Genomic DNA, 24,825 nt, shown 5'->3' on the forward strand with positions numbered 1-24,825 from the left:
GGCACTTCGTCATTTTTCGATTTGGCAACTTCAGCAGACAAAGATCTTGGACTTCTTCGCATGACTTGATAAATATCGATACACAAAAATTCGTAATAAGTACCTCTTACGGTTGCAATGCATTATTTTCCTAATATTTTGTATACATTTGTTGTAAATACTTTTTGTAAACACGTTTTGAATATTCTTATTGAGAAATGATATTTTGAATCAATAAGTTCTCTCATAATTATTTAATGACTTGGAAATATTGAAAAATAGAAGATTTACAAATAATAAATTCTTCGCATCAACCTCATCTACGAAGTAAATTAAAACTTACAAAGTCATTCAATTCGAATTGATGATACCAAATAGTCATGGTTCTTTCGCCAACGACCATACCACGCTGAGTACATCGGTTCTCGTCCGATCACCGAAATTAAGCAGCGTCGGGCGCGGTTAGTACTTAGATGGTGGACCGCTTGGGAACACCGCGTGTTGTTGGCATCTTCCAACTTTTTATGCTAATTTCTATGGTTTCGTCATTATTTAATGTTCAAAACAATTATTGTACCTATGTACTTACTTATTTGAGCTAATATTTATTTCACATTCTTTTTAAATGGCGACAACCATTTGTTCGTTTTTTTGCCAGTTGGTAATGAAATTGGTAACAAATGTACTTTTTCATATAAAAATCTAAACATATTCGTATAGAACGAAATGTTGACCAATTTATTTATTGTGTAAAATATTTAAAACGTTTGATAAGTATAAATTGGCACTATTGTCATTACCGGTTTCGTCTTTGTTTCTTTTGGCTAATAACAATACACGTAACCGTAGCGTCAAAATAAAAACACATTATCAAGCCACGCGATTTCAAATAAAGTTAAATAGTCAGTGTTCATTTGCCAACGACCATACCACGCTGAGTACATCGGTTCTCGTCCGATCACCGAAATTAAGCAGCGTCGGGCGCGGTTAGTACTTAGATGGGGGACCGCTTGGGAACACCGCGTGTTGTTGGCATTGTTCAACTCTTTTATTTTTAGCTTATTGACACTACGTCGTATGGGTTAGTGTTGAACACAATTAGGCCTATTTCTTCTTAAATATTGTATACATTTGGTGTAATTAGCAACAAAATATGCAGTTTATTAGTTTATTTATGTTTTTCTTGAGAAAGGGGTAATTGGTGTGCGTTTTCATATAAATTCTGAACAATACTTCGTATTTGGTTAGATTCAGGGTCACGAAGTTTTGCAGGTATCCATTCATGTTGCCTTTGTCCATACATATTGTCTTTGCCAGATATTGCGTATTCAATATCACCCTATTTATTTCTGACGCATGCTAGACACATACAAAGTAGACTTTTACAACTAGATTAAAAGTTACTTAAACCTTTTTAGAAGATTGTATTTCATCCGGCAGTGGGTACCATTTGGCAAGATAAAATATTTTTCACGTCCATTTAAAGCAGTTGCTCTATTTACCCGGCTACATGATAATGATGTAATACTATTTTAACGATATTACTGCTTTATTATTATTTCTAGAATATTTTATCGTTGCATTAGAGATACGATCGATTTAATGAATGACATGATCGTTTCGATTGATCGCAATTACATAAGGATGCCTTGCTATTTCAGCATACACTAAATGTTTTCTCAGATGGTTGATTATCTGCTTTTGATGTCATAGGCTTAGGAAACGACGTACTTGTTGAAGAAGTAGTACAGACTTTCGTCAAATCGATTTAAAGAGAGTGGCACTTCGTCATTTTTCGATTTGGCAACTTCAGCAGACAAAGATCTTGGACTTCTTCGCATGACTTGATAAATATCGATACACAAAAATTAGTAATAAGTACCTCTTACGGTTGCAATGCATTATTTTCCTAATATTTTGTATACATTTGTTGTAAATACTTTTTGTAAACACGTTTTGAATAATTCTTATTGAGAAATGATATTTTGAATCAATAAGTTCTCTCATAATTATTTAATGACTTGGAAATATTGATAAATAGAAGATTTACAAATAATAAATTCTTCGCATCAACCTCATCTACGAAGTAAATTAAAACTTACAAAGTCATTCAATTCGAATTGATGATACCAAATAGTCATGGTTCTTTCGCCAACGACCATACCACGCTGAGTACATCGGTTCTCGTCCGATCACCGAAATTAAGCAGCGTCGGGCGCGGTTAGTACTTAGATGGTGGACCGCTTGGGAACACCGCGTGTTGTTGGCATCTTCCAACTTTTTATGCTAATTTCTATGGTTTCGTCATTATTTAATGTTCAAAACAATTATTGTACCTATGTACTTACTTATTTGAGCTAATATTTATTTCACATTCTTTTTAAATGGCGACAACCATTTGTTCGTTTTTTTGCCAGTTGGTAATGAAATTGGTAACAAATGTACTTTTTCATATAAAAATCTAAACATATTCGTATAGAACGAAATGTTGACCAATTTATTTATTGTGTAAAATATTTAAAACGTTTGATAAGTATAAATTGGCACTATTGTCATTACCGGTTTCGTCTTTGTTTCTTTTGGCTAATAACAATACACGTAACCGTAGCGTCAAAATAAAAACACATTACCAAGCCACGCGATTTCAAATAAAGTTAAATAGTCAGTGTTCATTTGCCAACGACCATACCACGCTGAGTACATCGGTTCTCGTCCGATCACCGAAATTAAGCAGCGTCGGGCGCGGTTAGTACTTAGATGGGGGACCGCTTGGGAACACCGCGTGTTGTTGGCATTGTTCAACTCTTTTATTTTATTTTTAGCTTATTTGACACTACGTCGTATGGGTTAGTGTTGAACACAATTAGGCCTATTTCTTCTTAAATATTGTATACATTTGGTGTAATTAGCAACAAAATATGCAGTTTATTAGTTTATTTATGTTTTTCTTGAGAAAGGGGTAATTGGTGTGCGTTTTCATATAAATTCTGAACAATACTTCGTATTTGGTTAGATTCAGGGTCACGAAGTTTTGCAGGTATCCATTCATGTTGCCTTTGTCCATACATATTGTCTTTGCCAGATATTGCGTATTCAATATCACCCTATTTATTTCTGACGCATGCTAGACACATACAAAGTAGACTTTTACAACTAGATTAAAAGTTACTTAAACCTTTTTAGAAGATTGTATTTCATCCGGCAGTGGGTACCATTTGGCAAGATAAAATATTTTTCACGTCCATTTAAAGCAGTTGCTCTATTTACCCGGCTACATGATAATGATGTAATACTATTTTAACGATATTACTGCTTTATTATTATTTCTAGAATATTTTATCTTTGCATTAGAGATACGATCGATTTAATGAATGACATGATCGTTTCGATTGATCGCAATTACATAAGGATGCCTTGCTATTTCAGCATACACTAAATGTTTTCTCAGATGATTGATTATCTGCTTTTGATGTCATAGGCTTAGGAAACGACGTACTTGTTGAAGAAGTAGTACAGACTTTCGTCAAATCAATTTAAAGAGAGTGGCACTTCGTCATTTTTCGATTTGGCAACTTCAGCAGACAAAGATCTTGGACTTCTTCGCATGACTTGATAAATATCGATACACAAAAATTCGTAATAAGTACCTCTTACGGTTGCAATGCATTATTTTCCTAATATTTTGTATACATTTGTTGTAAATACTTTTTGTAAACACGTTTTGAATAATTCTTATTGAGAAATGATATTTTGAATCAATAAGTTCTCTCATAATTATTTAATGACTTGGAAATATTGATAAATAGAAGATTTACAAATAATAAATTCTTCGCATCAACCTCATCTACGAAGTAAATTAAAACTTACAAAGTCATTCAATTCGAATTGATGATACCAAATAGTCATGGTTCTTTCGCCAACGACCATACCACGCTGAGTACATCGGTTCTCGTCCGATCACCGAAATTAAGCAGCGTCGGGCGCGGTTAGTACTTAGATGGTGGACCGCTTGGGAACACCGCGTGTTGTTGGCATCTTCCAACTTTTTATGCTAATTTCTATGGTTTCGTCATTATTTAATGTTCAAAACAATTATTGTACCTATGTACTTACTTATTTGAGCTAATATTTATTTCACATTCTTTTTAAATGGCGACAACCATTTGTTCGTTTTTTTGCCAGTTGGTAATGAAATTGGTAACAAATGTACTTTTTCATATAAAAATCTAAACATATTCGTATAGAACGAAATGTTGACCAATTTATTTATTGTGTAAAATATTTAAAACGTTTGATAAGTATAAATTGGCACTATTGTCATTACCGGTTTCGTCTTTGTTTCTTTTGGCTAATAACAATACACGTAACCGTAGCGTCAAAATAAAAACACATTATCAAGCCACGCGATTTCAAATAAAGTTAAATAGTCAGTGTTCATTTGCCAACGACCATACCACGCTGAGTACATCGGTTCTCGTCCGATCACCGAAATTAAGCAGCGTCGGGCGCGGTTAGTACTTAGATGGAGGACCGCTTGGGAACACCGCGTGTTGTTGGCATTGTTCAACTCTTTTATTTTTAGCTTATTGACACTACGTCGTATGGGTTAGTGTTGAACACAATTAGGCCTATTTCTTCTTAAATATTGTATACATTTGGTGTAATTAGCAACAAAATATGCAGTTTATTAGTTTATTTATGTTTTTCTTGAGAAAGGGGTAATTGGTGTGCGTTTTCATATAAATTCTGAACAATACTTCGTATTTGGTTAGATTCAGGGTCACGAAGTTTTGCAGGTATCCATTCATGTTGCCTTTGTCCATACATATTGTCTTTGCCAGATATTGCGTATTCAATATCACCCTATTTATTTCTGACGCATGCTAGACACATACAAAGTAGACTTTTACAACTAGATTAAAAGTTACTTAAACCTTTTTAGAAGATTGTATTTCATCCGGCAGTGGGTACCATTTGGCAAGATAAAATATTTTTCACGTCCATTTAAAGCAGTTGCTCTATTTACCCGGCTACATGATAATGATGTAATACTATTTTAACGATATTACTGCTTTATTATTATTTCTAGAATATTTTATCGTTGCATTAGAGATACGATCGATTTAATGAATGACATGATCGTTTCGATTGATCGCAATTACATAAGGATGCCTTGCTATTTCAGCATACACTAAATGTTTTCTCAGATGGTTGATTATCTGCTTTTGATGTCATAGGCTTAGGAAACGACGTACTTGTTGAAGAAGTAGTACAGACTTTCGTCAAATCGATTCAAAGAGAGTGGCACTTCGTCATTTTTCGATTTGGCAACTTCAGCAGACAAAGATCTTGGACTTCTTCGCATGACTTGATAAATATCGATACACAAAAATTAGTAATAAGTACCTCTTACGGTTGCAATGCATTATTTTCCTAATATTTTGTATACATTTGTTGTAAATACTTTTTGTAAACACGTTTTGAATAATTCTTATTGAGAAATGATATTTTGAATCAATAAGTTCTCTCATAATTATTTAATGACTTGGAAATATTGATAAATAGAAGATTTACAAATAATAAATTCTTCGCATCAACCTCATCTACGAAGTAAATTAAAACTTACAAAGTCATTCAATTCGAATTGATGATACCAAATAGTCATGGTTCTTTCGCCAACGACCATACCACGCTGAGTACATCGGTTCTCGTCCGATCACCGAAATTAAGCAGCGTCGGGCGCGGTTAGTACTTAGATGGTGGACCGCTTGGGAACACCGCGTGTTGTTGGCATCTTCCAACTTTTTATGCTAATTTCTATGGTTTCGTCATTATTTAATGTTCAAAACAATTATTGTACCTATGTACTTACTTATTTGAGCTAATATTTATTTCACATTCTTTTTAAATGGCGACAACCATTTGTTCGTTTTTTTGCCAGTTGGTAATGAAATTGGTAACAAATGTACTTTTTCATATAAAAATCTAAACATATTCGTATAGAACGAAATGTTGACCAATTTATTTATTGTGTAAAATATTTAAAACGTTTGATAAGTATAAATTGGCACTATTGTCATTACCGGTTTCGTCTTTGTTTCTTTTGGCTAATAACAATACACGTAACCGTAGCGTCAAAATAAAAACACATTACCAAGCCACGCGATTTCAAATAAAGTTAAATAGTCAGTGTTCATTTGCCAACGACCATACCACGCTGAGTACATCGGTTCTCGTCCGATCACCGAAATTAAGCAGCGTCGGGCGCGGTTAGTACTTAGATGGGGGACCGCTTGGGAACACCGCGTGTTGTTGGCATTGTTCAACTCTTTTATTTTATTTTTAGCTTATTTGACACTACGTCGTATGGGTTAGTGTTGAACACAATTAGGCCTATTTCTTCTTAAATATTGTATACATTTGGTGTAATTAGCAACAAAATATGCAGTTTATTAGTTTATTTATGTTTTTCTTGAGAAAGGGGTAATTGGTGTGCGTTTTCATATAAATTCTGAACAATACTTCGTATTTGGTTAGATTCAGGGTCACGAAGTTTTGCAGGTATCCATTCATGTTGCCTTTGTCCATACATATTGTCTTTGCCAGATATTGCGTATTCAATATCACCCTATTTATTTCTGACGCATGCTAGACACATACAAAGTAGACTTTTACAACTAGATTAAAAGTTACTTAAACCTTTTTAGAAGATTGTATTTCATCCGGCAGTGGGTACCATTTGGCAAGATAAAATATTTTTCACGTCCATTTAAAACAGTTGCTCTATTTACCCGGCTACATGATAATGATGTAATACTATTTTAACGATATTACTGCTTTATTATTATTTCTAGAATATTTTATCTTTGCATTAGAGATACGATCGATTTAATGAATGACATGATCGTTTCGATTGATCGCAATTACATAAGGATGCCTTGCTATTTCAGCATACACTAAATGTTTTCTCAGATGATTGATTATCTGCTTTTGATGTCATAGGCTTAGGAAACGACGTACTTGTTGAAGAAGTAGTACAGACTTTCGTCAAATCAATTTAAAGAGAGTGGCACTTCGTCATTTTTCGATTTGGCAACTTCAGCAGACAAAGATCTTGGACTTCTTCGCATGACTTGATAAATATCGATACACAAAAATTCGTAATAAGTACCTCTTACGGTTGCAATGCATTATTTTCCTAATATTTTGTATACATTTGTTGTAAATACTTTTTGTAAACACGTTTTGAATAATTCTTATTGAGAAATGATATTTTGAATCAATAAGTTCTCTCATAATTATTTAATGACTTGGAAATATTGATAAATAGAAGATTTACAAATAATAAATTCTTCGCATCAACCTCATCTACGAAGTAAATTAAAACTTACAAAGTCATTCAATTCGAATTGATGATACCAAATAGTCATGGTTCTTTCGCCAACGACCATACCACGCTGAGTACATCGGTTCTCGTCCGATCACCGAAATTAAGCAGCGTCGGGCGCGGTTAGTACTTAGATGGTGGACCGCTTGGGAACACCGCGTGTTGTTGGCATCTTCCAACTTTTTATGCTAATTTCTATGGTTTCGTCATTATTTAATGTTCAAAACAATTATTGTACCTATGTACTTACTTATTTGAGCTAATATTTATTTCACATTCTTTTTAAATGGCGACAACCATTTGTTCGTTTTTTTGCCAGTTGGTAATGAAATTGGTAACAAATGTACTTTTTCATATAAAAATCTAAACATATTCGTATAGAACGAAATGTTGACCAATTTATTTATTGTGTAAAATATTTAAAACGTTTGATAAGTATAAATTGGCACTATTGTCATTACCGGTTTCGTCTTTGTTTCTTTTGGCTAATAACAATACACGTAACCGTAGCGTCAAAATAAAAACACATTACCAAGCCACGCGATTTCAAATAAAGTTAAATAGTCAGTGTTCATTTGCCAACGACCATACCACGCTGAGTACATCGGTTCTCGTCCGATCACCGAAATTAAGCAGCGTCGGGCGCGGTTAGTACTTAGATGGGGGACCGCTTGGGAACACCGCGTGTTGTTGGCATTGTTCAACTCTTTTATTTTATTTTTAGCTTATTTGACACTACGTCGTATGGGTTAGTGTTGAACACAATTAGGCCTATTTCTTCTTAAATATTGTATACATTTGGTGTAATTAGCAACAAAATATGCAGTTTATTAGTTTATTTATGTTTTTCTTGAGAAAGGGGTAATTGGTGTGCGTTTTCATATAAATTCTGAACAATACTTCGTATTTGGTTAGATTCTGGGTCACGAAGTTTTGCAGGTATCCATTCATGTTGCCTTTGTCCATACATATTGTCTTTGCCAGATATTGCGTATTCAATACCACCCTATTTATTTCTGACGCATGCTAGACACATACAAAGTAGACTTTTACAACTAGATTAAAAGTTACTTAAACCTTTTTAGAAGATTGTATTTCATCCGGCAGTGGGTACCATTTGGCAAGATAAAATATTTTTCACGTCCATTTAAAGCAGTAGCTCTATTTACCCGGCTACATGATAATGATGTAATACTATTTTAACGATATTACTGCTTTATTATTATTTCTAGAATATTTTATCTTTGCATTAGAGATACGATCGATTTAATGAATGACATGATCGTTTCGATTGATCGCAATTACATAAGGATGCCTTGCTATTTCAGCATACACTAAATGTTTTCTCAGATGATTGATTATCTGCTTTTGATGTCATAGGCTTAGGAAACGACGTACTTGTTGAAGAAGTAGTACAGACTTTCGTCAAATCAATTTAAAGAGAGTGGCACTTCGTCATTTTTCGATTTGGCAACTTCAGCAGACAAAGATCTTGGACTTCTTCGCATGACTTGATAAATATCGATACACAAAAATTCGTAATAAGTACCTCTTACGGTTGCAATGCATTATTTTCCTAATATTTTGTATACATTTGTTGTAAATACTTTTTGTAAACACGTTTTGAATAATTCTTATTGAGAAATGATATTTTGAATCAATAAGTTCTCTCATAATTATTTAATGACTTGGAAATATTGATAAATAGAAGATTTACAAATAATAAATTCTTCGCATCAACCTCATCTACGAAGTAAATTAAAACTTACAAAGTCATTCAATTCGAATTGATGATACCAAATAGTCATGGTTCTTTCGCCAACGACCATACCACGCTGAGTACATCGGTTCTCGTCCGATCACCGAAATTAAGCAGCGTCGGGCGCGGTTAGTACTTAGATGGTGGACCGCTTGGGAACACCGCGTGTTGTTGGCATCTTCCAACTTTTTATGCTAATTTCTATGGTTTCGTCATTATTTAATGTTCAAAACAATTATTGTACCTATGTACTTACTTATTTGAGCTAATATTTATTTCACATTCTTTTTAAATGGCGACAACCATTTGTTCGTTTTTTTGCCAGTTGGTAATGAAATTGGTAACAAATGTACTTTTTCATATAAAAATCTAAACATATTCGTATAGAACGAAATGTTGACCAATTTATTTATTGTGTAAAATATTTAAAACGTTTGATAAGTATAAATTGGCACTATTGTCATTACCGGTTTCGTCTTTGTTTCTTTTGGCTAATAACAATACACGTAACCGTAGCGTCAAAATAAAAACACATTACCAAGCCACGCGATTTCAAATAAAGTTAAATAGTCAGTGTTCATTTGCCAACGACCATACCACGCTGAGTACATCGGTTCTCGTCCGATCACCGAAATTAAGCAGCGTCGGGCGCGGTTAGTACTTAGATGGGGGACCGCTTGGGAACACCGCGTGTTGTTGGCATTGTTCAACTCTTTTATTTTATTTTTAGCTTATTTGACACTACGTCGTATGGGTTAGTGTTGAACACAATTAGGCCTATTTCTTCTTAAATATTGTATACATTTGGTGTAATTAGCAACAAAATATGCAGTTTATTAGTTTATTTATGTTTTTCTTGAGAAAGGGGTAATTGGTGTGCGTTTTCATATAAATTCTGAACAATACTTCGTATTTGGTTAGATTCAGGGTCACGAAGTTTTGCAGGTATCCATTCATGTTGCCTTTGTCCATACATATTGTCTTTGCCAGATATTGCGTATTCAATATCACCCTATTTATTTCTGACGCATGCTAGACACATACAAAGTAGACTTTTACAACTAGATTAAAAGTTACTTAAACCTTTTTAGAAGATTGTATTTCATCCGGCAGTGGGTACCATTTGGCAAGATAAAATATTTTTCACGTCCATTTAAAGCAGTTGCTCTATTTACCCGGCTACATGATAATGATGTAATACTATTTTAACGATATTACTGCTTTATTATTATTTCTAGAATATTTTATCTTTGCATTAGAGATACGATCGATTTAATGAATGACATGATCGTTTCGATTGATCGCAATTACATAAGGATGCCTTGCTATTTCAGCATACACTAAATGTTTTCTCAGATGATTGATTATCTGCTTTTGATGTCATAGGCTTAGGAAACGACGTACTTGTTGAAGAAGTAGTACAGACTTTCGTCAAATCAATTTAAAGAGAGTGGCACTTCGTCATTTTTCGATTTGGCAACTTCAGCAGACAAAGATCTTGGACTTCTTCGCATGACTTGATAAATATCGATACACAAAAATTCGTAATAAGTACCTCTTACGGTTGCAATGCATTATTTTCCTAATATTTTGTATACATTTGTTGTAAATACTTTTTGTAAACACGTTTTGAATAATTCTTATTGAGAAATGATATTTTGAATCAATAAGTTCTCTCATAATTATTTAATGACTTGGAAATATTGATAAATAGAAGATTTACAAATAATAAATTCTTCGCATCAACCTCATCTACGAAGTAAATTAAAACTTACAAAGTCATTCAATTCGAATTGATGATACCAAATAGTCATGGTTCTTTCGCCAACGACCATACCACGCTGAGTACATCGGTTCTCGTCCGATCACCGAAATTAAGCAGCGTCGGGCGCGGTTAGTACTTAGATGGTGGACCGCTTGGGAACACCGCGTGTTGTTGGCATCTTCCAACTTTTTATGCTAATTTCTATGGTTTCGTCATTATTTAATGTTCAAAACAATTATTGTACCTATGTACTTACTTATTTGAGCTAATATTTATTTCACATTCTTTTTAAATGGCGACAACCATTTGTTCGTTTTTTTGCCAGTTGGTAATGAAATTGGTAACAAATGTACTTTTTCATATAAAAATCTAAACATATTCGTATAGAACGAAATGTTGACCAATTTATTTATTGTGTAAAATATTTAAAACGTTTGATAAGTATAAATTGGCACTATTGTCATTACCGGTTTCGTCTTTGTTTCTTTTGGCTAATAACAATACACGTAACCGTAGCGTCAAAATAAAAACACATTACCAAGCCACGCGATTTCAAATAAAGTTAAATAGTCAGTGTTCATTTGCCAACGACCATACCACGCTGAGTACATCGGTTCTCGTCCGATCACCGAAATTAAGCAGCGTCGGGCGCGGTTAGTACTTAGATGGAGGGACCGCTTGGGAACACCGCGTGTTGTTGGCATTGTTCAACTCTTTTATTTTATTTTTAGCTTATTTGACACTACGTCGTATGGGTTAGTGTTGAACACAATTAGGCCTATTTCTTCTTAAATATTGTATACATTTGGTGTAATTAGCAACAAAATATGCAGTTTATTAGTTTATTTATGTTTTTCTTGAGAAAGGGGTAATTGGTGTGCGTTTTCATATAAATTCTGAACAATACTTCGTATTTGGTTAGATTCAGGGTCACGAAGTTTTGCAGGTATCCATTCATGTTGCCTTTGTCCATACATATTGTCTTTGCCAGATATTGCGTATGCAATATCACCCTATTTATTTCTGACGCATGCTAGACACATACAAAGTAGACTTTTACAACTAGATTAAAAGTTACTTAAACCTTTTTAGAAGATTGTATTTCATCCGGCAGTGGGTACCATTTGGCAAGATAAAATATTTTTCACGTCCATTTAAAGCAGTTGCTCTATTTACCCGGCTACATGATAATGATGTAATACTATTTTAACGATATTACTGCTTTATTATTATTTCTAGAATATTTTATCTTTGCATTAGAGATACGATCGATTTAATGAATGACATGATCGTTTCGATTGATCGCAATTACATAAGGATGCCTTGCTATTTCAGCATACACTAAATGTTTTCTCAGATGATTGATTATCTGCTTTTGATGTCATAGGCTTAGGAAACGACGTACTTGTTGAAGAAGTAGTACAGACTTTCGTCAAATCAATTTAAAGAGAGTGGCACTTCGTCATTTTTCGATTTGGCAACTTCAGCAGACAAAGATCTTGGACTTCTTCGCATGACTTGATAAATATCGATACACAAAAATTCGTAATAAGTACCTCTTACGGTTGCAATGCATTATTTTCCTAATATTTTGTATACATTTGTTGTAAATACTTTTTGTAAACACGTTTTGAATAATTCTTATTGAGAAATGATATTTTGAATCAATAAGTTCTCTCATAATTATTTAATGACTTGGAAATATTGATAAATAGAAGATTTACAAATAATAAATTCTTCGCATCAACCTCATCTACGAAGTAAATTAAAACTTACAAAGTCATTCAATTCGAATTGATGATACCAAATAGTCATGGTTCTTTCGCCAACGACCATACCACGCTGAGTACATCGGTTCTCGTCCGATCACCGAAATTAAGCAGCGTCGGGCGCGGTTAGTACTTAGATGGTGGACCGCTTGGGAACACCGCGTGTTGTTGGCATCTTCCAACTTTTTATGCTAATTTCTATAGTTTCGTCATTATTTAATGTTCAAAACAATTATTGTACCTATGTACTTACTTATTTGAGCTAATATTTATATCACATTCTTTTTAAATGGCGACAACCATTTGTTCGTTTTTTTGCCAGTTGGTAATGAAATTGGTAACAAATGTACTTTTTCATATAAAAATCTAAACATATTCGTATAGAACGAAATGTTGACCAATTTATTTATTGTGTAAAATATTTAAAACGTTTGATAAGTATAAATTGGCACTATTGTCATTACCGGTTTCGTCTTTGTTTCTTTTGGCTAATAACAATACACGTAACCGTAGCGTCAAAATAAAAACACATTACCAAGCCACGCGATTTCAAATAAAGTTAAATAGTCAGTGTTCATTTGCCAACGACCATACCACGCTGAGTACATCGGTTCTCGTCCGATCACCGAAATTAAGCAGCGTCGGGCGCGGTTAGTACTTAGATGGGGGACCGCTTGGGAACACCGCGTGTTGTTGGCATTGTTCAACTCTTTTATTTTATTTTTAGCTTATTTGACACTACGTCGTATGGGTTAGTGTTGAACACAATTAGGCCTATTTCTTCTTAAATATTGTATACATTTGGTGTAATTAGCAACAAAATATGCAGTTTATTAGTTTATTTATGTTTTTCTTGAGAAAGGGGTAATTGGTGTGCGTTTTCATATAAATTCTGAACAATACTTCGTATTTGGTTAGATTCAGGGTCACGAAGTTTTGCAGGTATCCATTCATGTTGCCTTTGTCCATACATATTGTCTTTGCCAGATATTGCGTATTCAATATCACCCTATTTATTTCTGACGCATGCTAGACACATACAAAGTAGACTTTTACAACTAGATTAAAAGTTACTTAAACCTTTTTAGAAGATTGTATTTCATCCGGCAGTGGGTACCATTTGGCAAGATAAAATATTTTTCACGTCCATTTAAAGCAGTTGCTCTATTTACCCGGCTACATGATAATGATGTAATACTATTTTAACGATATTACTGCTTTATTATTATTTCTAGAATATTTTATCTTTGCATTAGAGATACGATCGATTTAATGAATGACATGATCGTTTCGATTGATCGCAATTACATAAGGATGCCTTGCTATTTCAGCATACACTAAATGTTTTCTCAGATGATTGATTATCTGCTTTTGATGTCATAGGCTTAGGAAACGACGTACTTGTTGAAGAAGTAGTACAGACTTTCGTCAAATCAATTTAAAGAGAGTGGCACTTCGTCATTTTTCGATTTGGCAACTTCAGCAGACAAAGATCTTGGACTTCTTCGCATGACTTGATAAATATCGATACACAAAAATTCGTAATAAGTACCTCTTACGGTTGCAATGCATTATTTTCCTAATATTTTGTATACATTTGTTGTAAATACTTTTTGTAAACACGTTTTGAATAATTCTTATTGAGAAATGATATTTTGAATCAATAAGTTCTCTCATAATTATTTAATGACTTGGAAATATTGATAAATAGAAGATTTACAAATAATAAATTCTTCGCATCAACCTCATCTACGAAGTAAATTAAAACTTACAAAGTCATTCAATTCGAATTGATGATACCAAATAGTCATGGTTCTTTCGCCAACGACCATACCACGCTGAGTACATCGGTTCTCGTCCGATCACCGAAATTAAGCAGCGTCGGGCGCGGTTAGTACTTAGATGGTGGACCGCTTGGGAACACCGCGTGTTGTTGGCATCTTCCAACTTTTTATGCTAATTTCTATGGTTTCGTCATTATTTAATGTTCAAAACAATTATTGTACCTATGTACTTACTTATTTGAGCTAATATTTATTTCACATTCTTTTTAAATGGCGACAACCATTTGTTCGTTTTTTTGCCAGTTGGTAATGAAATTGGTAACAAATGTACTTTTTCATATAAAAATCTAAACATATTCGTATAGAACGAAATGTTGACCAATTTATTTATTGTGTAAAATATTTAAAACGTTTGATAAGTATAAATTGGCACTATTGTCATTACCGGTTTCGTCTTTGTTTCTTTTGGCTAATAACAATACACGTAACCGTAGCGTCAAAATAAAAACACATTACCAAGCCACGCGATTTCAAATAAAGTTAAATAGTCAGTGTTCATTTGCCAACGACCATACCACGCTGAGTACATCGGTTCTCGTCCGATCACCGAAATTAAGCAGCGTCGGGCGCGGTTAGTACTTAGATGGAGGACCGCTTGGGAACACCGCGTGTTGTTGGCATTGTTCAACTCTTTTATTTTATTTTTAGCTTATTTGACACTACGTCGTATGGGTTAGTGTTGAACACAATTAGGCCTATTTCTTCTTAAATATTGTATACATTTGGTGTAATTAGCAACAAAATATGCAGTTTATTAGTTTATTTATGTTTTTCTTGAGAAAGGGGTAATTGGTGTGCGTTTTCATATAAATTCTGAACAATACTTCGTATTTGGTTAGATTCAGGGTCACGAAGTTTTGCAGGTATCCATTCATGTTGCCTTTGTCCATACATATTGTCTTTGCCAGATATTGCGTATTCAATATCACCCTATTTATTTCTGACGCATGCTAGACACATACAAAGTAGACTTTTACAACTAGATTAAAAGTTACTTAAACCTTTTTAGAAGATTGTATTTCATCCGGCAGTGGGTACCATTTGGCAAGATAAAATATTTTTCACGTCCATTTAAAGCAGTTGCTCTATTTACCCGGCTACATGATAATGATGTAATACTATTTTAACGATATTACTGCTTTATTATTATTTCTAGAATATTTTATCTTTGCATTAGAGATACGATCGATTTAATGAATGACATGATCGTTTCGATTGATCGCAATTACATAAGGATGCCTTGCTATTTCAGCATACACTAAATGTTTTCTCAGATGATTGATTATCTGCTTTTGATGTCATAGGCTTAGGAAACGACGTACTTGTTGAAGAAGTAGTACAGACTTTCGTCAAATCAATTTAAAGAGAGTGGCACTTCGTCATTTTTCGATTTGGCAACTTCAGCAGACAAAGATCTTGGACTTCTTCGCATGACTTGATAAATATCGATACACAAAAATTCGTAATAAGTACCTCTTACGGTTGCAATGCATTATTTTCCTAATATTTTGTATAAATTTGTTGTAAATACTTTTTGTAAACACGTTTTGAATAATTCTTATTGAGAAATGATATTTTGAATCAATAAGTTCTCTCATAATTATTTAATGACTTGGAAATATTAATAAATAGAAGATTTACAAATAATAAATTCTTCGCATCAACCTCATCTACGAAGTAAATTAAAACTTACAAAGTCATTCAATTCGAATTGATGATACCAAATAGTCATGGTTCTTTCGCCAACGACCATACCACGCTGAGTACATCGGTTCTCGTCCGATCACCGAAATTAAGCAGCGTCGGGCGCGGTTAGTACTTAGATGGTGGACCGCTTGGGAACACCGCGTGTTGTTGGCATCTTCCAACTTTTTATGCTAATTTCTATGGTTTCGTCATTATTTAATGTTCAAAACAATTATTGTACCTATGTACTTACTTATTTGAGCTAATATTTATTTCACATTCTTTTTAAATGGCGACAACCATTTGTTCGTTTTTTTGCCAGTTGGTAATGAAATTGGTAACAAATGTACTTTTTCATATAAAAATCTAAACATATTCGTATAGAACGAAATGTTGACCAATTTATTTATTGTGTAAAATATTTAAAACGTTTGATAAGTATAAATTGGCACTATTGTCATTACCGGTTTCGTCTTTGTTTCTTTTGGCTAATAACAATACACGTAACCGTAGCGTCAAAATAAAAACACATTACCAAGCCACGCGATTTCAAATAAAGTTAAATAGTCAGTGTTCATTTGCCAACGACCATACCACGCTGAGTACATCGGTTCTCGTCCGATCACCGAAATTAAGCAGCGTCGGGCGCGGTTAGTACTTAGATGGGGGACCGCTTGGGAACACCGCGTGTTGTTGGCATTGTTCAACTCTTTTATTTTATTTTTAGCTTATTTGACACTACGTCGTATGGGTTAGTGTTGAACACAATTAGGCCTATTTCTTCTTAAATATTGTATACATTTGGTGTAATTAGCAACAAAATATGCAGTTTATTAGTTTATTTATGTTTTTCTTGAGAAAGGGGTAATTGGTGTGCGTTTTCATATAAATTCTGAACAATACTTCGTATTTGGTTAGATTCAGGGTCACGAAGTTTTGCAGGTATCCATTCATGTTGCCTTTGTCCATACATATTGTCTTTGCCAGATATTGCGTATTCAATATCACCCTATTTATTTCTGACGCATGCTAGACACATACAAAGTAGACTTTTACAACTAGATTAAAAGTTACTTAAACCTTTTTAGAAGATTGTATTTCATCCGGCAGTGGGTACCATTTGGCAAGATAAAATATTTTTCACGTCCATTTAAAGCAGTTGCTCTATTTACCCGGCTACATGATAATGATGTAATACTATTTTAACGATATTACTGCTTTATTATTATTTCTAGAATATTTTATCTTTGCATTAGAGATACGATCGATTTAATGAATGACATGATCGTTTCGATTGATCGCAATTACATAAGGATGCCTTGCTATTTCAGCATACACTAAATGTTTTCTCAGATGATTGATTATCTGCTTTTGATGTCATAGGCTTAGGAAACGACGTACTTGTTGAAGAAGTAGTACAGACTTTCGTCAAATCAATTTAAAGAGAGTGGCACTTCGTCATTTTTCGATTTGGCAACTTCAGCAGACAAAGATCTTGGACTTCTTCGCATGACTTGATAAATATCGATACACAAAAATTCGTAATAAGTACCTCTTACGGTTGCAATGCATTATTTTCCTAATATTTTGTATACATTTGTTGTAAATACTTTTTGTAAACACGTTTTGAATAATTCTTATTGAGAAATGATATTTTGAATCAATAAGTTCTCTCATAATTATTTAATGACTTGGAAATATTGATAAATAGAAGATTTACAAATAATAAATTCTTCGCATCAACCTCATCTACGAAGTAAATTAAAACTTACAAAGTCATTCAATTCGAATTGATGATACCAAATAGTCATGGTTCTTTCGCCAACGACCATACCACGCTGAGTACATCGGTTCTCGTCCGATCACCGAAATTAAGCAGCGTCGGGCGCGGTTAGTACTTAGATGGTGGACCGCTTGGGAACACCGCGTGTTGTTGGCATCTTCCAACTTTTTATGCTAATTTCTATGGTTTCGTCATTATTTAATGTTCAAAACAATTATTGTACCTATGTACTTACTTATTTGAGCTAATATTTATTTCACATTCTTTTTAAATGGCGACAACCATTTGTTCGTTTTTTTGCCAGTTGGTAATGAAATTGGTAACAAATGTACTTTTTCATATAAAAATCTAAACATATTCGTATAGAACGAAATGTTGACCAATTTATTTATTGTGTAAAATATTTAAAACGTTTGATAAGTATAAATTGGCACTATTGTCATTACCGGTTTCGTCTTTGTTTCTTTTGGCTAATAACAATACACGTAACCGTAGCGTCAAAATAAAAACACATTACCAAGCCACGCGATTTCAAAACAAGTTAAATAGTCAGTGTTCATTTGCCAACGACCATACCACGCTGAGTACATCGGTTCTCGTCCGATCACCGAAATTAAGCAGCGTCGGGCGCGGTTAGTACTTAGATGGGGGACCGCTTGGGAACACCGCGTGTTGTTGGCATTGTTCAACTCTTTTATTTTATTTTTAGCTTATTTGACACTACGTCGTATGGGTTAGTGTTGAACACAATTAGGCCTATTTCTTCTTAAATATTGTATACATTTGGTGTAATTAGCAACAAAATATGCAGTTTATTAGTTTATTTATGTTTTTCTTGAGAAAGGGGTAATTGGTGTGCGTTTTCATATAAATTCTGAACAATACTTCGTATTTGGTTAGATTCAGGGTCACGAAGTTTTGCAGGTATCCATTCATGTTGCCTTTGTCCATACATATTGTCTTTGCCAGATATTGCGTATTCAATATCACCCTATTTATTTCTGACGCATGCTAGACACATACAAAGTAGACTTTTACAACTAGATTAAAAGTTACTTAAACCTTTTTAGAAGATTGTATTTCATCCGGCAGTGGGTACCATTTGGCAAGATAAAATATTTTTCACGTCCATTTAAAGCAGTTGCTCTATTTACCCGGCTACATGATAATGATGTAATACTATTTTAACGATATTACTGCTTTATTATTATTTCTAGAATATTTTATCTTTGCATTAGAGATACGATCGATTTAATGAATGACATGATCGTTTCGATTGATCGCAATTACATAAGGATGCCTTGCTATTTCAGCATACACTAAATGTTTTCTCAGATGATTGATTATCTGCTTTTGATGTCATAGGCTTAGGAAACGACGTACTTGTTGAAGAAGTAGTACAGACTTTCGTCAAATCAATTTAAAGAGAGTGGCACTTCGTCATTTTTCGATTTGGCAACTTCAGCAGACAAAGATCTTGGACTTCTTCGCATGACTTGATAAATATCGATACACAAAAATTCGTAATAAGTACCTCTTACGGTTGCAATGCATTATTTTCCTAATATTTTGTATACATTTGTTGTAAATACTTTTTGTAAACACGTTTTGAATAATTCTTATTGAGAAATGATATTTTGAATCAATAAGTTCTCTCATAATTATTTAATGACTTGGAAATATTGATAAATAGAAGATTTACAAATAATAAATTCTTCGCATCAACCTCATCTACGAAGTAAATTAAAACTTACAAAGTCATTCAATTCGAATTGATGATACCAAATAGTCATGGTTCTTTCGCCAACGACCATACCACGCTGAGTACATCGGTTCTCGTCCGATCACCGAAATTAAGCAGCGTCGGGCGCGGTTAGTACTTAGATGGGGGACCGCTTGGGAACACCGCGTGTTGTTGGCATCTTCCAACTTTTTATGCTAATTTCTATGGTTTCGTCATTATTTAATGTTCAAAACAATTATTGTACCTATGTACTTACTTATTTGAGCTAATATTTATTTCACATTCTTTTTAAATGGCGACAACCATTTGTTCGTTTTTTTGCCAGTTGGTAATGAAATTGGTAATAAATGTACTTTTTCATATAAAAATCTAAACATATTCGTATAGAACGAAATGTTGACCAATGTATTTATTGTGTAAAATATTTAAAACGTTTGATAAGTATAAATTGGCACTATTGTCATTACCGGTTTCGTCTTTGTTTCTTTTGGCTAATAACAATACACGTAACCGTAGCGTCAAAATAAAAACACATTACCAAGCCACGCGATTTCAAATAAAGTTAAATAGTCAGTGTTCATTTGCCAACGACCATACCACGCTGAGTACATCGGTTCTCGTCCGATCACCGAAATTAAGCAGCGTCGGGCGCGGTTAGTACTTAGATGGGGGACCGCTTGGGAACACCGCGTGTTGTTGGCATTGTTCAACTCTTTTATTTTATTTTTAGCTTATTGACACTACGTCGTATGGGTTAGTGTTGAACACAATTAGGCCTATTTCTTCTTAAATATCGTATACATTTGGTGTAATTAGCAACAAAATATGCAGTTTATTAGTTTATTTATGTTTTTCTTGAGAAAGGGGTAATTGGTGTGCATTTTCATATAAATTCTGAACAATACTTCGTATTTGGTTAAATTCAGGGTCACGAAGTTTTGCAGGTATCCATTCATGTTGCCTTTGTCCATACATATTGTCTTTGCCAGATATTGCGTATTCAATATCACCCTATTTATTTCTGACGCATGCTAGACACATACAAAGTAGACTTTTACAACTAGATTAAAAGTTACTTAAACCTTTTTAGAAGATTGTATTTCATCCGGCAGTGGGTACCATTTGGCAAGATAAAATATTTTTCACGTCCATTTAAAGCAGTTGCTCTATTTACCCGGCTACATGATAATGATGTAATACTATTTTAACGATATTACTGCTTTATTATTATTTCTAGAATATTTTATCGTTGCATTAGAGATACGATCGATTTAATGAATGACATGATCGTTTCGATTGATCGCAATTACATAAGGATGCCTTGCTATTTCAGCATACACTAAATGTTTTCTCAGATGATTGATTATCTGCTTTTGATGTCATAGGCTTAGGAAACGACGTACTTGTTGAAGAAGTAGTACAGACTTTCGTCAAATCGATTTAAAGAGAGTGGCACTTCGTCATTTTTCGATTTGGCAACTTCAGCAGACAAAGATCTTGGACTTCTTCGCATGACTTGATAAATATCGATACACAAAAATTCGTAATAAGTACCTCTTACGGTTGCAATGCATTATTTTCTTAATATTTTGTATACATTTGTTGTAAATACTTTTTGTAAACACGTTTTGAATAATTCTTATTGAGAAATGATATTTTGAATCAATAAGTTCTCTCATAATTATTTAATGACTTGGAAATATTGATAAATAGAAGATTTACAAATAATAAATTCTTCGCATCAACCTCATCTACGAAGTAAATTAAAACTTACAAAGTCATTCAATTCGAATTGATGATACCAAATAGTCATGGTTCTTTCGCCAACGACCATACCACGCTGAGTACATCGGTTCTCGTCCGATCACCGAAATTAAGCAGCGTCGGGCGCGGTTAGTACTTAGATGGTGGACCGCTTGGGAACACCGCGTGTTGTTGGCATCTTCCAACTTTTTATGCTAATTTCTATGGTTTCGTCATTTTTTAATGTTCAAAACAATTATTGTACCTATGTACTTACTTATTTGAGCTAATATTTATTTCACATTCTTTTTAAATGGCGACAACCATTTGTTCGTTTTTTTGCCAGTTGGTAATGAAATTGGTAATAAATGTACTTTTTCATATAAAAATCTAAACATATTCGTATAGAACGAAATGTTGACCAATGTATTTATTGTGTAAAATATTTAAAACGTTTGATAAGTATAAATTGGCACTATTGTCATTACCGGTTTCGTCTTTGTTTCTTTTGGCTAATAACAATACACGTAACCGTAGCGTCAAAATAAAAACACATTACCAAGCCACGCGATTTCAAATAAAGTTAAATAGTCAGTGTTCATTTGCCAACGACCATACCACGCTGAGTACATCGGTTCTCGTCCGATCACCGAAATTAAGCAGCGTCGGGCGCGGTTAGTACTTAGATGGGGGACCGCTTGGGAACACCGCGTGTTGTTGGCATTGTTCAACTCTTTTATTTTATTTTTAGCTTATTGACACTACGTCGTATGGGTTAGTGTTGAACACAATTAGGCCTATTTCTTCTTAAATATCGTATACATTTGGTGTAATTAGCAACAAAATATGCAGTTTATTAGTTTATTTATGTTTTTCTTGAGAAAGGGGTAATTGGTGTGCATTTTCATATAAATTCTGAACAATACTTCGTATTTGGTTAGATTCAGGGTCACGAAGTTTTGCAGGTATCCATTCATGTTGCCTTTGTCCATACATATTGTCTTTGCCAGATATTGCGTATTCAATATCACCCTATTTATTTCTGACGCATGCTAGACACATACAAAGTAGACTTTTACAACTAGATTAAAAGTTACTTAAACCTTTTTAGAAGATTGTATTTCATCCGGCAGTGGGTACCATTTGGCAAGATAAAATATTTTTCACGTCCATTTAAAGCAGTTGCTCTATTTACCCGGCTACATGATAATGATGTAATACTATTTTAACGATATTACTGCTTTATTATTATTTCTAGAATATTTTATCGTTGCATTAGAGATACGATCGATTTAATGAATGACATGATCGTTTCGATTGATCGCAATTACATAAGGATGCCTTGCTATTTCAGCATACACTAAATGTTTTCTCAGATGATTGATTATCTGCTTTTGATGTCATAGGCTTAGGAAACGACGTACTTGTTGAAGAAGTAGTACAGACTTTCGTCAAATCGATTTAAAGAGAGTGGCACTTCGTCATTTTTCGATTTGGCAACTTCAGCAGACAAAGATCTTGGACTTCTTCGCATGACTTGATAAATATCGATACACAAAAATTCGTAATAAGTACCTCTTACGGTTGCAATGCATTATTTTCCTAATATTTTGTATACATTTGTTATAAATACTTTTTGTAAACACGTTTTGAATAATTCTTATTGAGAAATGATATTTTGAATCAATAAGTTCTCTCATAATTATTTAATGACTTGGAAATATTGATAAATAGAAGATTTACAAATAATAAATTCTTCGCATCAACCTCATCTACGAAGTAAATTAAAACTTACAAAGTCATTCAATTCGAATTGATGATACCAAATAGTCATGGTTCTTTCGCCAACGACCATACCACGCTGAGTACATCGGTTCTCGTCCGATCACCGAAATTAAGCAGCGTCGGGCGCGGTTAGTACTTAGATGGTGGACCGCTTGGGAACACCGCGTGTTGTTGGCATCTTCCAACTTTTTATGCTAATTTCTATGGTTTCGTCATTATTTAATGTTCAAAACAATTATTGTACCTATGTACTTACTTATTTGAGCTAATATTTATTTCACATTCTTTTTAAATGGCGACAACCATTTGTTCGTTTTTTTGCCAGTTGGTAATGAAATTGGTAATAAATGTACTTTTTCATATAAAAATCTAAACATATTCGTATAGAACGAAATGTTGACCAATGTATTTATTGTGTAAAATATTTAAAACGTTTGATAAGTATAAATTGGCACTATTGTCATTACCGGTTTCGTCTTTGTTTCTTTTGGCTAATAACAATACACGTAACCGTAGCGTCAAAATAAAAACACATTACCAAGCCACGCGATTTCAAATAAAGTTAAATAGTCAGTGTTCATTTGCCAACGACCATACCACGCTGAGTACATCGGTTCTCGTCCGATCACCGAAATTAAGCAGCGTCGGGCGCGGTTAGTACTTAGATGGGGGACCGCTTGGGAACACCGCGTGTTGTTGGCATTGTTCAACTCTTTTATTTTATTTTTAGCTTATTGACACTACGTCGTATGGGTTAGTGTTGAACACAATTAGGCCTATTTCTTCTTAAATATCGTATACATTTGGTGTAATTAGCAACAAAATATGCAGTTTATTAGTTTATTTATGTTTTTCTTGAGAAAGGGGTAATTGGTGTGCATTTTCATATAAATTCTGAACAATACTTCGTATTTGGTTAAATTCAGGGTCACGAAGTTTTGCAGGTATCCATTCATGTTGCCTTTGTCCATACATATTGTCTTTGCCAGATATTGCGTATTCAATATCACCCTATTTATTTCTGACGCATGCTAGACACATACAAAGTAGACTTTTACAACTAGATTAAAAGTTACTTAAACCTTTTTAGAAGATTGTATTTCATCCGGCAGTGGGTACCATTTGGCAAGATAAAATATTTTTCACGTCCATTTAAAGCAGTTGCTCTATTTACCCGGCTACATGATAATGATGTAATACTATTTTAACGATATTACTGCTTTATTATTATTTCTAGAATATTTTATCGTTGCATTAGAGATACGATCGATTTAATGAATGACATGATCGTTTCGATTGATCGCAATTACATAAGGATGCCTTGCTATTTCAGCATACACTAAATGTTTTCTCAGATGATTGATTATCTGCTTTTGATGTCATAGGCTTAGGAAACGACGTACTTGTTGAAGAAGTAGTACAGACTTTCGTCAAATCGATTTAAAGAGAGTGGCACTTCGTCATTTTTCGATTTGGCAACTTCAGCAGACAAAGATCTTGGACTTCTTCGCATGACTTGATAAATATCGATACACAAAAATTCGTAATAAGTACCTCTTACGGTTGCAATGCATTATTTTC

General features: G+C 33.8%; 27 non-coding genes and 1 pseudogene across 27 annotated transcripts; all 28 read left to right on the forward strand.

The window, feature by feature from the left end:
• The first annotated feature begins 370 nt into the window (after positions 1-370).
• LOC142242067 (5S ribosomal RNA) lies at positions 371-489 on the forward strand. The gene has a single exon (XR_012723955.1). It is a non-coding gene; the product is annotated as a 5S ribosomal RNA (ribosomal RNA).
• A 406-nt stretch (positions 490-895) lies between these two features.
• On the forward strand, positions 896-1,014 carry LOC142242217 (5S ribosomal RNA). The gene has a single exon (XR_012724057.1). It is a non-coding gene; the product is annotated as a 5S ribosomal RNA (ribosomal RNA).
• Positions 1,015-2,129: 1,115 nt separating this feature from the next.
• Positions 2,130-2,248, forward strand: LOC142242068 (5S ribosomal RNA). Its single transcript, XR_012723956.1, has one exon. It is a non-coding gene; the product is annotated as a 5S ribosomal RNA (ribosomal RNA).
• Positions 2,249-2,654: 406 nt separating this feature from the next.
• LOC142242218 (5S ribosomal RNA) lies at positions 2,655-2,773 on the forward strand. Its single transcript, XR_012724058.1, has one exon. It is a non-coding gene; the product is annotated as a 5S ribosomal RNA (ribosomal RNA).
• A 1,121-nt stretch (positions 2,774-3,894) lies between these two features.
• On the forward strand, positions 3,895-4,013 carry LOC142242070 (5S ribosomal RNA). Its single transcript, XR_012723958.1, has one exon. It is a non-coding gene; the product is annotated as a 5S ribosomal RNA (ribosomal RNA).
• Positions 4,014-4,419: 406 nt separating this feature from the next.
• On the forward strand, positions 4,420-4,538 carry LOC142242251 (5S ribosomal RNA). Its single transcript, XR_012724089.1, has one exon. It is a non-coding gene; the product is annotated as a 5S ribosomal RNA (ribosomal RNA).
• Positions 4,539-5,653: 1,115 nt separating this feature from the next.
• LOC142242071 (5S ribosomal RNA) lies at positions 5,654-5,772 on the forward strand. Its single transcript, XR_012723959.1, has one exon. It is a non-coding gene; the product is annotated as a 5S ribosomal RNA (ribosomal RNA).
• Positions 5,773-6,178: 406 nt separating this feature from the next.
• On the forward strand, positions 6,179-6,297 carry LOC142242219 (5S ribosomal RNA). Its single transcript, XR_012724059.1, has one exon. It is a non-coding gene; the product is annotated as a 5S ribosomal RNA (ribosomal RNA).
• Positions 6,298-7,418: 1,121 nt separating this feature from the next.
• Positions 7,419-7,537, forward strand: LOC142242073 (5S ribosomal RNA). Its single transcript, XR_012723960.1, has one exon. It is a non-coding gene; the product is annotated as a 5S ribosomal RNA (ribosomal RNA).
• A 406-nt stretch (positions 7,538-7,943) lies between these two features.
• Positions 7,944-8,062, forward strand: LOC142242220 (5S ribosomal RNA). Its single transcript, XR_012724060.1, has one exon. It is a non-coding gene; the product is annotated as a 5S ribosomal RNA (ribosomal RNA).
• A 1,121-nt stretch (positions 8,063-9,183) lies between these two features.
• Positions 9,184-9,302, forward strand: LOC142242074 (5S ribosomal RNA). Its single transcript, XR_012723961.1, has one exon. It is a non-coding gene; the product is annotated as a 5S ribosomal RNA (ribosomal RNA).
• A 406-nt stretch (positions 9,303-9,708) lies between these two features.
• LOC142242221 (5S ribosomal RNA) lies at positions 9,709-9,827 on the forward strand. The gene has a single exon (XR_012724061.1). It is a non-coding gene; the product is annotated as a 5S ribosomal RNA (ribosomal RNA).
• A 1,121-nt stretch (positions 9,828-10,948) lies between these two features.
• Positions 10,949-11,067, forward strand: LOC142242075 (5S ribosomal RNA). The gene has a single exon (XR_012723962.1). It is a non-coding gene; the product is annotated as a 5S ribosomal RNA (ribosomal RNA).
• Positions 11,068-11,473: 406 nt separating this feature from the next.
• On the forward strand, positions 11,474-11,593 carry LOC142242114 (5S ribosomal RNA; annotated as a pseudogene).
• A 1,121-nt stretch (positions 11,594-12,714) lies between these two features.
• On the forward strand, positions 12,715-12,833 carry LOC142242076 (5S ribosomal RNA). The gene has a single exon (XR_012723963.1). It is a non-coding gene; the product is annotated as a 5S ribosomal RNA (ribosomal RNA).
• A 406-nt stretch (positions 12,834-13,239) lies between these two features.
• On the forward strand, positions 13,240-13,358 carry LOC142242223 (5S ribosomal RNA). Its single transcript, XR_012724063.1, has one exon. It is a non-coding gene; the product is annotated as a 5S ribosomal RNA (ribosomal RNA).
• A 1,121-nt stretch (positions 13,359-14,479) lies between these two features.
• LOC142242077 (5S ribosomal RNA) lies at positions 14,480-14,598 on the forward strand. The gene has a single exon (XR_012723964.1). It is a non-coding gene; the product is annotated as a 5S ribosomal RNA (ribosomal RNA).
• A 406-nt stretch (positions 14,599-15,004) lies between these two features.
• LOC142242040 (5S ribosomal RNA) lies at positions 15,005-15,123 on the forward strand. Its single transcript, XR_012723929.1, has one exon. It is a non-coding gene; the product is annotated as a 5S ribosomal RNA (ribosomal RNA).
• Positions 15,124-16,244: 1,121 nt separating this feature from the next.
• Positions 16,245-16,363, forward strand: LOC142242078 (5S ribosomal RNA). Its single transcript, XR_012723965.1, has one exon. It is a non-coding gene; the product is annotated as a 5S ribosomal RNA (ribosomal RNA).
• A 406-nt stretch (positions 16,364-16,769) lies between these two features.
• On the forward strand, positions 16,770-16,888 carry LOC142242224 (5S ribosomal RNA). The gene has a single exon (XR_012724064.1). It is a non-coding gene; the product is annotated as a 5S ribosomal RNA (ribosomal RNA).
• A 1,121-nt stretch (positions 16,889-18,009) lies between these two features.
• On the forward strand, positions 18,010-18,128 carry LOC142242079 (5S ribosomal RNA). The gene has a single exon (XR_012723966.1). It is a non-coding gene; the product is annotated as a 5S ribosomal RNA (ribosomal RNA).
• A 406-nt stretch (positions 18,129-18,534) lies between these two features.
• On the forward strand, positions 18,535-18,653 carry LOC142242225 (5S ribosomal RNA). The gene has a single exon (XR_012724065.1). It is a non-coding gene; the product is annotated as a 5S ribosomal RNA (ribosomal RNA).
• Positions 18,654-19,774: 1,121 nt separating this feature from the next.
• Positions 19,775-19,893, forward strand: LOC142242226 (5S ribosomal RNA). The gene has a single exon (XR_012724066.1). It is a non-coding gene; the product is annotated as a 5S ribosomal RNA (ribosomal RNA).
• Positions 19,894-20,299: 406 nt separating this feature from the next.
• LOC142242228 (5S ribosomal RNA) lies at positions 20,300-20,418 on the forward strand. Its single transcript, XR_012724067.1, has one exon. It is a non-coding gene; the product is annotated as a 5S ribosomal RNA (ribosomal RNA).
• Positions 20,419-21,538: 1,120 nt separating this feature from the next.
• On the forward strand, positions 21,539-21,657 carry LOC142242080 (5S ribosomal RNA). The gene has a single exon (XR_012723967.1). It is a non-coding gene; the product is annotated as a 5S ribosomal RNA (ribosomal RNA).
• Positions 21,658-22,063: 406 nt separating this feature from the next.
• LOC142242229 (5S ribosomal RNA) lies at positions 22,064-22,182 on the forward strand. Its single transcript, XR_012724068.1, has one exon. It is a non-coding gene; the product is annotated as a 5S ribosomal RNA (ribosomal RNA).
• A 1,120-nt stretch (positions 22,183-23,302) lies between these two features.
• Positions 23,303-23,421, forward strand: LOC142242082 (5S ribosomal RNA). The gene has a single exon (XR_012723969.1). It is a non-coding gene; the product is annotated as a 5S ribosomal RNA (ribosomal RNA).
• Positions 23,422-23,827: 406 nt separating this feature from the next.
• LOC142242230 (5S ribosomal RNA) lies at positions 23,828-23,946 on the forward strand. The gene has a single exon (XR_012724069.1). It is a non-coding gene; the product is annotated as a 5S ribosomal RNA (ribosomal RNA).
• The last annotated feature ends 879 nt before the right edge of the window (positions 23,947-24,825 follow it).

Source organism: Haematobia irritans, chromosome 5 (assembly GCF_050003625.1).
Source record: "Haematobia irritans isolate KBUSLIRL chromosome 5, ASM5000362v1, whole genome shotgun sequence".
Lineage (NCBI taxonomy): Eukaryota > Metazoa > Arthropoda > Insecta > Diptera > Muscidae > Haematobia > Haematobia irritans.